Raw genomic sequence first — 10,973 nt, forward strand, 5'->3', positions numbered from 1 at the left:
TAGCCTGCCCTGCCCGCTGTACTGACTTTCCAGGGGCAGGGTGGGTTGACCTATCAGATCCCCTTCGCCCCTCCACCGGCTGGTCACGAGTTCATTGACGTCCCCGACTTACCGCCGGTATGTTCTACTGCATTTTGTACAGTTATTCAATTCAGTTTACTTGATATTCCACAGAATATTGATGCGTCTGATACTTTTGCAGGCTTCTTCGGGGTACACCCGTCAGTCGTTGGCGATGAATGCCTCGATGATAGGGATGCTCCAGCGGACATTTGACCTCCTGGCCGTCTACAGCATACCGGTATGTTCTTCTGACACTGGCCTCAAACCATTCATACACTGATTCACATAATCTGATGCATGGCACAACACCTGACACACTGATCTCACAGCATCTGATACACTGCATACACTGCATTCTGCACTGTACTCTGTACTGATAAACTGCTCACGGCATTCTTATACTGTACTCATACTCTGCATTCTGCACCTTTAAACTGCTCACGGCATTCATACACTGTACTCACACACTGCATTCTGCATTGCTAAACTGCTCACGGCATTCATACACTGTATTCATACACTGTATTCTGCACCTTTAAACTGTTCACAGTGTACTGATGCATTTCCCTTTTTGTGTACTTTTCAGCCTCCTTTCCAGATTCCCATGGCGGGAGGTGCTCCAGCTGGACCTTCTGTCCCTGCCCGGGGGAGAGATGAGGAGGGCCGGATATTTCCCTGTACCAGGGGAGGGCGTACTCACGTCGGGAGCAGCTCGCGAGCTCCAGTCCCGGATGATGACGACGACGAGGAGTCAGAGGCGGAGGCAAAGTCATCGGAGGAGGAGACCGGAGACGGTTCTAGCTCGGGCTCCGATGACGACGCTGATGACGCTCCTGGACCCTCGTCCAGGAAGAGGACTAGGACGGACTGATGGCCCCCCGGAGTGCTTGACATAGATGCAGATTTTTGTTATCTTTTCTTTCTTTCTTGTACTTTTCTTTTTGTTGGTAGATAGATTACCTTGTACTGCCGCAGGCAGATTTTTGTTTCCAAAACTTGTACATTTGAAAAGATAATGAAATGAAACGGACTTTTTATCTGAAAAAGTGTTTACATTTACACATTTCATGCATTGCATCGCATCTCATCATGTTACACCTCAATGTAAATGAAATTGATTGGTTGTCTGAAAATTGAACACTTGCACTGTAATAATCAGATAACTAAACAGCCAACAGCAAAATGACCCAAGCAACCCACCGCCTGATTCTGGACACACAGCCCTTGCTCTGTTGGGGGATTAATCTGCATACAGCCCATAACACAACATTCGATTCATTCTGCACACGACAATTCTCAAACAAACAGCCCAATTTGACAGGACGGACCTCAAAGATGGAACCGGTTGGAGTCGAAACACGTTCAAATGTAGAGAATGGCACAGCATTCTGAGCATAAATGATTTTTGAAATCGAATGGGGGTTTTTCAAACTGGGATGTCGAGCCTACAACTGAACACAGCAGGGAGGACTCAAATATAGATACACGACCTAAACACAACGAGACATGCTTGGAAAAGACTAAAAACAAAAGACGAGACCGTCAAATCAAAAGGACACGACACGCAGACGCTTTAGCGAAGATGGGGAACCTCGGACCACGAGGAGCCAGTTTCTCTAGGCATTGTTTCCCACCCTTTCTGATTTGTGATTCTCACATCACTCAACTCTCAAGCTCGGATTTTCTCTCGAAACCTTTTTCCTCACTTTTCTCTCAACTTACACCTCTCTATTCTTCAATCTCTCATTTTCCATCCCTCCCCGGGGTGACTGATGAATGAACAGGAAGTTGCGGGTTCACGCCCGATGCCGTTAGCTCACAGCTATTTCTTCTGGCAGGCAGAGTGCTCTTCCGGCAAGTACGTCGGTGACGGGGGAAAGACAGAACGCCTGGCTTAACTGTGCCCCTAGTTCATCATTTTAACCATTCTTTCGTTTTTGCTTTCTACTAAAACGGTTTTGATCAAAACGAGAGTCGGATTAACGTACTTGTTCGATTTTTGATTTGAAAAGCATGCAAGTCAGGCAGCAAGCACTGAAAGTTTTCCTTTTTGGGTCCAAGACAATGGTCCGGTTTTGGAAAATGGAATAGTTTTCGAGAAAATAGTCAACCTCAGTAAAAATTTTCAAAAACTATTTTTCAAACAGCTGATGCTCAACAAGCATGGAACTTACTCTTCGAGATGCGCAACCTCGGATCGGAGGCAATGGAAAATTGCCCCTGGTTTGAAGGGGGGTGGGAGGCAACGGAAAGTTGCCCCTAGTTTGAATGGCGGCTCACGGCGGCTCGTGGCAACGGGAAGTTGCCCCTTGTTTGGGATGGTGCCGCAGCAATCCGCAGACAGTCTTCATTGGCGGTGGTCGAACTCTCAGACACAGAGATGACGACGGTGGTCACAACACATATATGGACACAATCACCTTGAAGGGTGTTGGCCACTGGACTTTGAGATGAAATCGAAACCATTGCATGGACTGAGACGCTTATGAAAGCGTTGGGGGCTGGACTTCATGATGAAGTTGCCTACGTATCCCAAACATGGGAATCAAGCCTTACGTAGTTCCGGCTAAGGTCCACTCGGGTATTTTAACCTTCACTTTGTTTGGCTCTCACTTTTGCCAAGGCGCCCAATGCGGGTTTTCGACCTTGCGAGCTTCTTTTTATTTTCTATTTCTTTTTTTTTTCTCTTCTTTTTTATCTTTTCTTTTTTATCTTTTCTCTTTTTGCATTTTTTTTGTCTTTTTCTTTTCTTTTCTTCTTTTTTGTCTTTTTTGTATTTTTCTCTTGCTCTAACTTTTGCTTGGGTCGCCCTTCCGGGTTTTCGGCCCAGCGAGCCTCTCAAAGGGTAAAAGTGTAGCAAGTCCATGCCAAATGGTTTTTTTGAATTGAAGCCCCCTCTGTATCTAAGAGAACGGGTGTTGCACTGATTTGCGGAGGATCCATCCCGGTTACTCCACAAGCTTCTTCCGGCGAGATCCGCTCCTTCTGATTTTGGCTTTTGGTGCCTCTTGCTCGAGGGCTACTTCAAAACTGGCCACACGGGCCTCCTCTGACGGTTGACTGTTGAATGTTCCGGATGAGTTCGAGGTTCAAGACAACAGGTCGAATCTTGAGGCTGAGAGCGATCCTAGGCTGCGTAGTCTCAAGAGCGATTCCACACAGGTCTTCGCAGGGCCGCGTAAAACATTTGTTTTTGAAAGTTTTTAAGAAAGCGACAAATCGCTCGCGCCGAAGATAGTGTGGAACCAATCTGGATCAGTCCAGGATCCTTCCCAGTACTCACGCCGACAAGCATGATTTCACTCATTAAAAGGCTTAGCACGCCTTTCTTTCTCTCAAAATGATCAAAATTTTGCAAAACCCGAGGAATTCCTTCCTCTTCGTTTTTATCACCGCAGTGTTCAAAAGTTTTTTTTTTGAAAAACTTAGGTTAATGCAATGAGTTTGGCGCGCAGGAGAGCAGGCGAGATGTACTGTCAGCCCAATCAAATTTTCTGGCACTTATGCTGAAAGCAAGCATGAAGTTGAGATAGCAACAACTGTTTCATCCGGATCTGTTGGTGCAACTGGCCCCTCAGCAGAAACAGACTCAAAACAAAAACAGATAATTACAAAACAAGACGGTGTTCGAGGCAACAACCCCTGAATCACCTGGTATTATATACAACGGGGACTGACTCGATACAACAAGACAGACCCTTAAGCAAAAAAGACTGACTCAAGACAAAGAGACAGACTCAAAACAAAAGACTGACTCGATATCCAAGCTAGGATTTACAAAACTCGGTTTCACCGATGCTCAAAAATGCGTGCCAGACGCTTCAAAAATACACCAAATGTTGCCCGCAGGCGGTCCACTTCACATACTCGCAGTATCTGAGCCCTCGAAATCCAACAACTGAGTGGTGACGGGCTTGCCTGAGGTGGGTGGTAGGATAACCTTGTTATCAATCAAATCCTGCACTTCATGACGAAGGCGGGAACATCCATCGGTACTGTGACCAGACTGTTGATGGTACGCGCAGTACAAAGTAGCATCATGAGTGGCGGGGAGATTCTTCGGAAGTGGCCGGGGCTCCAAAGGCTTAAGATGCCCGTTCTTCGCCAATATCAACAATGCCCTAGACAAAGGCATGTGGAGGTCGTGAAAGACCCTGCGCCCTCGGGGCAGGTACTTTGCAGTTTGAGGATTCTTGCCAGATGCGCTGGCGAAAGGATCAGCTGGCGCTGCCTTGGCTTTTTGAACCTTTCCCGGTGTAGGGTTGGGAACTACAGGAACTGTCTGGGCATGACGGGGCCCATCTTGGTTTTCTATCTGGCTTGAACTGCCTTTGATTGGAGCGGGGAAAGCATCATCTACAGCTTTGGTCACTATCGCAGACGTTTGTTGCTTGTTCATCCCTCTGGCCTTCAGAGCCTCGACTGCCCACAGCAGTTGTTCAATAGGATCGGCATCTGCCTTCATTTTATCTTTTCCTCCGGCCTCAGCCTGGTCAAGGGTTTGGGTTGCTACTTCAGAGCGAAGCCCAGTTGTTGCTGACATGTCGCAGCTGTAGCCGGAAGCCACCTCTGGCTGGCTGAGCTCTATCACAATCCGCCCCAGTAGTGGGGGCTCCTGTGGTACAAAATTCCCGGCATACGGCGCCACTGGCGGTGAAGCCGACATTCCATAGGCGAGGTCTGCCACAGACCTTTGGAGATCGCCTATCATCCCCATTAATTCGAAGGTGGTGGGCTCACGAGCCTGGTATAACTGGGGAGCCCAAACCTGGTGCACAACGGGCGACCTGGGCGGATATGACATACTGATGCTGGCCTCACTCTGTGGAGCGGTCCCCTGTTCCGATGCAGCTGCCATAACCACAATTTCTTCTGAACTTTGTGCCACCATAAATCCTGCCTCAGTAAAGGGGAGACACTGGCTATTCTGTATCAACTCTGTAACTCTCTGAACCTTGAAAGAAAAACAGACAGCTTTTCAGCCCAAACTGATCAAACACGGGTGTAGCCAAACAACTGTACCCTACTGCTGATCACTGTTCCTAGATTTCTGTTCCCAAAAACTGAACCCGATACCCGCAGATAACTGATTCCTAATAACTGATTCTCAACAATACTGATTCTGGTGCCCTCGGGCCCGATACTCAAACTCGCAAACTGGTATATGCGTTCCTGTAGAGATACACTCTAAAAGCACATAGCAAGTAAGTGAGAACCAAAACACCCCTATGTTGGGGTAGGGTTTCCCTGTCCTATTTTGTCAGGAACTAGGGTTTCACTATACACACAGCAGTTCTCAAACAACCTAACATCGGGTAAGCAGCCTGTCCTAGTTTGGAATGGTCACTATGGATCCGAATATGCACTAGGTCGAATGGTCAAAATGGGTGCCCCGGTAAACCGGGGTTTGTGTTCCCATACTGTCAGAGCCCATAGCCGGTCAGCCTTATGGACATGCCTTGACAAGACAAGCCTCCGGCAAACCGTTCAGGAATGGCAGACGGCAAACACTGTGTTCCTAGGCGCACCAATGCACATGCAATGTAAAGAAACACATAAATGAGATCAAAACAGGATATCTCGAGTTCGAGTCAAGCTCTCTAAATCCCCAGCAGAGTCGCCAGAAACTGTAGACGCGCCCGCGGGCCTCATGCTACAGTTCGGACTCGATTTGTGCCACGGTTCTTAATCTGAACCAAAGAGTCCAAATCTGGCAAATCGTTTTGAGAAATAGATTTTTGAAAAAGTAGTGCCAAACATGGACTGCTTTGCCAGATACAGATTCGCCACCTAAATATTTTTAAAATGGGGGAATTTAGGAAACCCTGACTCGGTGCCGAAGGCCACATGTCCGTCATCACCGGAGTTGTCTCGGCTCGGGAGCTAGGGTACGATCGGGGAAGGTCAGCTATGAGCACCCCCTTTCGCCCGGTCCGAAGACCGGCCTCTACTAACCATGATATCCGATTTTGAAAACGTTATGTGTTCTTATTCCAATTTTTAGCCTAGAATTGCTATGTCATGCGCGCAGCAAACAAGTATAGACTAGATTGCCTAATTTGGAAATAAACATTGCATATCCGTTTGTTTTGAAAATGTTTCGGGATTTGCTACTCGTAAGTAGGCTAAAACACGGATTTCAACGAGTTTTTCCAACTCAAGCAATCCAACCTTCACCCACAGGCATTCAAAACAGTTTAACACATAAGCATCTAGCCACATGTTAAGCATGCTGTCATGGCAATATTCACACTCATGTGATATGCTAAAGCGGAAATACTTACATAGTACTCTGTGCCAAAACAAAGAACTTGTTAGCAAACATGCATGATCCAAGTCCATGTGAAGTGCCTAATGCATCGCATACAAAATGTTGCTAGAATAGGCTCGGCTATCCTAAACATGTCATGTGAAAATGCACAATTATCACGTATTCAGTTTGGGAATTGAAGTATTGATGCAATTAGCGTGATGTACCGAGCCTAATGCATGAAATACAAATGCATGGATGCACACATGCATAGCATGAGGTATGCTAAATTAAACGTGTCCTAATACTAACCATTAAAGCAGGTAAGTAAAAGGGAAGAAAGAAGTGAGGTTGGAAGACATACACACCACCCACACACACTTATTACAGATTTGCCCTCGCTCAGAGGGACCGAATAAATATTACAAATTAATTAACTACGCAAGCTAATTAATATTACAAATTGCCTAATTTAATTAACAAATTAAATAGACTAAGAAAAACAGTAAAATGCCTCGAGAAGCGTGCCGCCATGCGCAAGCTGCCTCTGTTTTCCTTCCTTTCCTCCTCTGGAGGCTGTCAAAGCCTCAGGACTAATCCCTTGGACAGAGAGGATCACCACCGGCTGATTGAGATTGCCACCGGCAGTGTGGTATGTCCATCGGCACAAAATTGAATCTGTCGGCAGAGAAAAGGGTGCCGGCCGGCACCTTACACTGCCGGTCGGCAAAGAAAGTCTGCTGGACCTGCAACTCACAGCAACAAAGGGCAAAACAAGGCATGGCAGCAAAATTCAAAGCATGTATGCACCAACCATGTCTCTTATCATTGTAATAACTCAAAGGGACATGTGCCTCGGTTCTCGGACCACCAATCACGCATTTTCATGCATGATGGCCCAAAGAACCAAGTATGCGACTTTGATTTCAAATGTATGCAAACCAATCAAACAAAACTCCCAATCCCTATCACCTAAGTCAAGGGACAAGGAATGCATGCAAGACGCAATGCGACCTAGGCATACAAGCTAAGGATGCAACATGGCATGGCAAGGCACTTATGCAAGCATACAAGCATACATATGGCAATGCAAATAGATGGAAAGGCGGTCTTATACATGAATTAGGCAGCTCTAATAAGGCCCAAAACAATAGCCAAAATGACCAAAACAAGAAGCCAAAACACATGCACACATACACATGATGGAAGGCCTACACTTGGGCACAATTTAAACAACCCTCAAGCACACTTGAAAGGGATAAACAAGAGCAATTAGCACGCAACATAAGCATTGAAATCATGTCATAAAATGATGCCAAATCATGTCAAACAAGACAAGCAAATGTATGCAAGCATGGTCTAAGTACTTGAGGCAAGTCATGAAGCTTTGAAGCATGTTTTATTACAACAAATATGGCATGCATTAGGCAACCTAAAACAGGTTTTTAGCACCTAACATAAGGCCCAAAAGACCATTTAGATGGCATCTAGATGGCTCAAAAACAAAGGCATGCAAAGGCACCAAAACATGGAGCATTGCCACACAAGCTTCCAAAGCATTAAAGAGGCATGCAAGGCAATCAAACAAGCATGGAAATGGGACTGAAATGGCATATAGAATGATCCCAAATCACCAAAACAATGCAAAGATGCCATGCTACACATGCACAAACTCAAGGCCAACAAGCCTAAATACAAAGGAGCCATATAATGCATGTTAAAATCAACCCAAACGACTATGGACAGAGCTAAAACATGGCAAGATATGCACAAAATCTTCACAAGACTAAGCCTAAAACATGCTCCAACAAAGGCTAACAACCTAAGGCACATTAAGGCATAAACAAGGCATTACATGGCAACTATGCTAAGCATGCATGGAGTTCCAAAACCAACTTGAAATCATGTTATATTATGGATATATAAGCATGAAAAACAAACCAAACATGCTCAACACACACTCAAGCATAGGCTTCCTTAAGAGGCCAAAATATGCCCTTTTCAAGGACAACAAGGAGAGGGGGTGGCCCTCTCCTTCTTGGGACTTCAAAGCATCATCTTCACCACTGAAATCCCTCAAGATTTCAGTGGTGAAGAGACCTCAACACCAAAATCCCGGAGCTAGCACAAAATGGCTCAAAAAGAGGCCTTTTGAGGCCTAAGGGTGGTCAACAACCCTCAAACAACAAAACACTCTTAATAAACAATAAAGAGGGCCTAAAAACAGAACTTTTTTATGTTATACAACAAGCACAAAAACAGCTCTAAGATAGGTATAAAATCAATGCAAGAATGGGGAAAAAAAGGACTAGAATCTCACCCTTGAAGACCCCTTTACAAATGGTGCTCCAATGGCCTCCTTTAGCTTGAATCCAATACCAAAATCTCAAAACAAACTCTTTAGAACCTCAGCTCCAAGAGGAAGGTGAAACACTAGGTGTTTGTGTGCAATAGTGAGACACAAAACACCTAGTGTACAAAATGAGAGGGAAAGAGAGATAGAGTGTGTATCTAACACTAACCCTAGAACAAGAGCTCAACAATGGCTGCTTTTGCTCTCTCAAAACCTAAGTCTCCTCTTCTCTCCCTCCTTTTTTGCCTTAGAGAGAGCTTCTCTCTATATCTCTTGTAAAGCTTACAAGACAAGCTTTGCAAGAGGGAGATCCCTCCATACACGTGTATGGAGGGGAGCAAAAGCAAGACAGCTGTCTAAAAATATCTGCAAAAGCAGATGAACAGCAATCGGCCGGCCAAAAATGCTATCTTGGCCAAAAAGAGTGCCGGTCGGCAACAAATAGCGCTGACCGGCAACAAATAGTACCGGCCGGCAAACTATATTGCCGGTGGCAGCAAACATCAGCCGGTGGCCTCTAGCCACTGCCGGTGATGGGTGGGGATGGTCTACAAGCCCCACCCTGCCTCTCAAGGGCAAGATGCAAGTGTTTGGTGCAAAACCAGACACTAAACGGTCGAATTCGGGGATCCTGAGGCAAGGCGCGCGAGCCGAGACCTCCGGGAACTCCAAACGAACACAAACATGGATAATCACCGAGTGTCCAAACGGTGACGTCCAAGTCTTGAGGACGGTCAAAAATGGGGTGTCTACACTAATGGCATCACGAGTACACAGAGAAGCTGTCCTATCTGCTATGGACAAGTCCAAACTCTCCATAGACACCACGCCTGAACAGTTGGTTGGGCTGGTTTTTCCGGGAGGAGGTTCCCCAGCATTAACCTTTTCGGACAAGGAACTACCGCCTGAGGGCACAAGTCATAACAAACCTCTCTATATTTCTGTGGAATGTAGAGATAAGTGGATACCGGTGGTACTAGTTGATATCGGGTCTGCGATTAATGTATGCCCAACCAGGACGGCATATGCAATCGGGTTAAAACCCGCAGACTTCGTCCCAACTACCCAAGTGATCAGAGCATATGACAATACCAGCAGAGAAGTGATGGGGACTGTTAAAATTCAAACCAAGGTTGGTCCAGGACAACACAGTGTCGAATTTCATATCTTGGACGTTCCCGCAACCTTTAACCTACTTTTGGGGCGACCGTGGTTGCACCAGGTCAAAGCAGTCTCTTCCACTCTACATCAGATGCTAAAGTACCCTCACGGGAAAGGGGTAGCGATCGTTTTTGGGAATTCATCAATCCATCCGCCGCCGGAAGTGTCCACACCTGTCTTGGAAATCGAGCACGGCACGGAGGATGTGTTTTTGTCGGGGTTCACTTTGGCCGAGGCTCAAGTGGTGCAGAATGTCATGGCTATGAATGAAGGTATGTACGTTAGTGCTCAATCTATCTACCTCATGAACAAGCTAAAACATATTACCGGGATGGGATTAGGGAGAAGTGGCCGGAAGGGCGTCTCAGTGTTGGCCGAAGTGCCACACAACCCTCACGCCTTTGGACTGGGTTATCTGCCCACCAAAGAAGACTGGGTGAGGAAAGGAAAAGAAATGGCCCGAAGGGCCAGGGCAAAGAAGGCCGGGAAGCCATTCGAGTTAATGCACAGGCCCATCTGGGGTACCCTAAACGGACGTTTCGTCCGGAAAGGGGAAGATTTTCCGTTCTGCGGCTTCCTGGAGCCATGGCTAAACGCGGAGGGGACGCGCGTGCCCGGTTTTGAAATCTTCTTCGACATACAATTATCTGGGGATGACGTTGCCGAAGCGCAGACAGACCCACCAACTGAGGTTGAGCAATGTGAAACAGTGGATCCTGAGAGCACAGAGCTTGAAATGGGGGTAGCACTGGCGAGTCTACTATCAGATCCTCCGATCGGCCAAGAGTGCTTGGGGGATAACTCTTCGGTTTCTGTGATTGGAGATGAAATAGCTGCGGGCTTTCCAGCGCCGATCTTGGATGCATCTATCGCACCTTCTCTCATCTGGCAATATGAAGAAGGCTTTTTATCTAGCAATTCCGGGTCAGGTAGTGAGCCGGAATCTGATTCTACCGAATCTTGTGCGTCAGAATCAGATTCCAGCTCGACTGAGTCTGAGTCCGGTATTCCTGGGGGTGATAACCCGGATGCCACAGTCCTGTCTAGGTCGTCTTTTTCATTTTCTTTTGAGTCTGTTGTAACAGAGGAATCTGACGGCTTGGAAGTATTTAATGAGAATGATGTGGATGTGGTTTCCGAGTATTT

Source organism: Camellia sinensis, unplaced genomic scaffold (assembly GCF_055761805.1).
Source record: "Camellia sinensis isolate YWXY unplaced genomic scaffold, ASM5576180v1 Unanchor1, whole genome shotgun sequence".
NCBI lineage: Eukaryota > Viridiplantae > Streptophyta > Magnoliopsida > Ericales > Theaceae > Camellia > Camellia sinensis.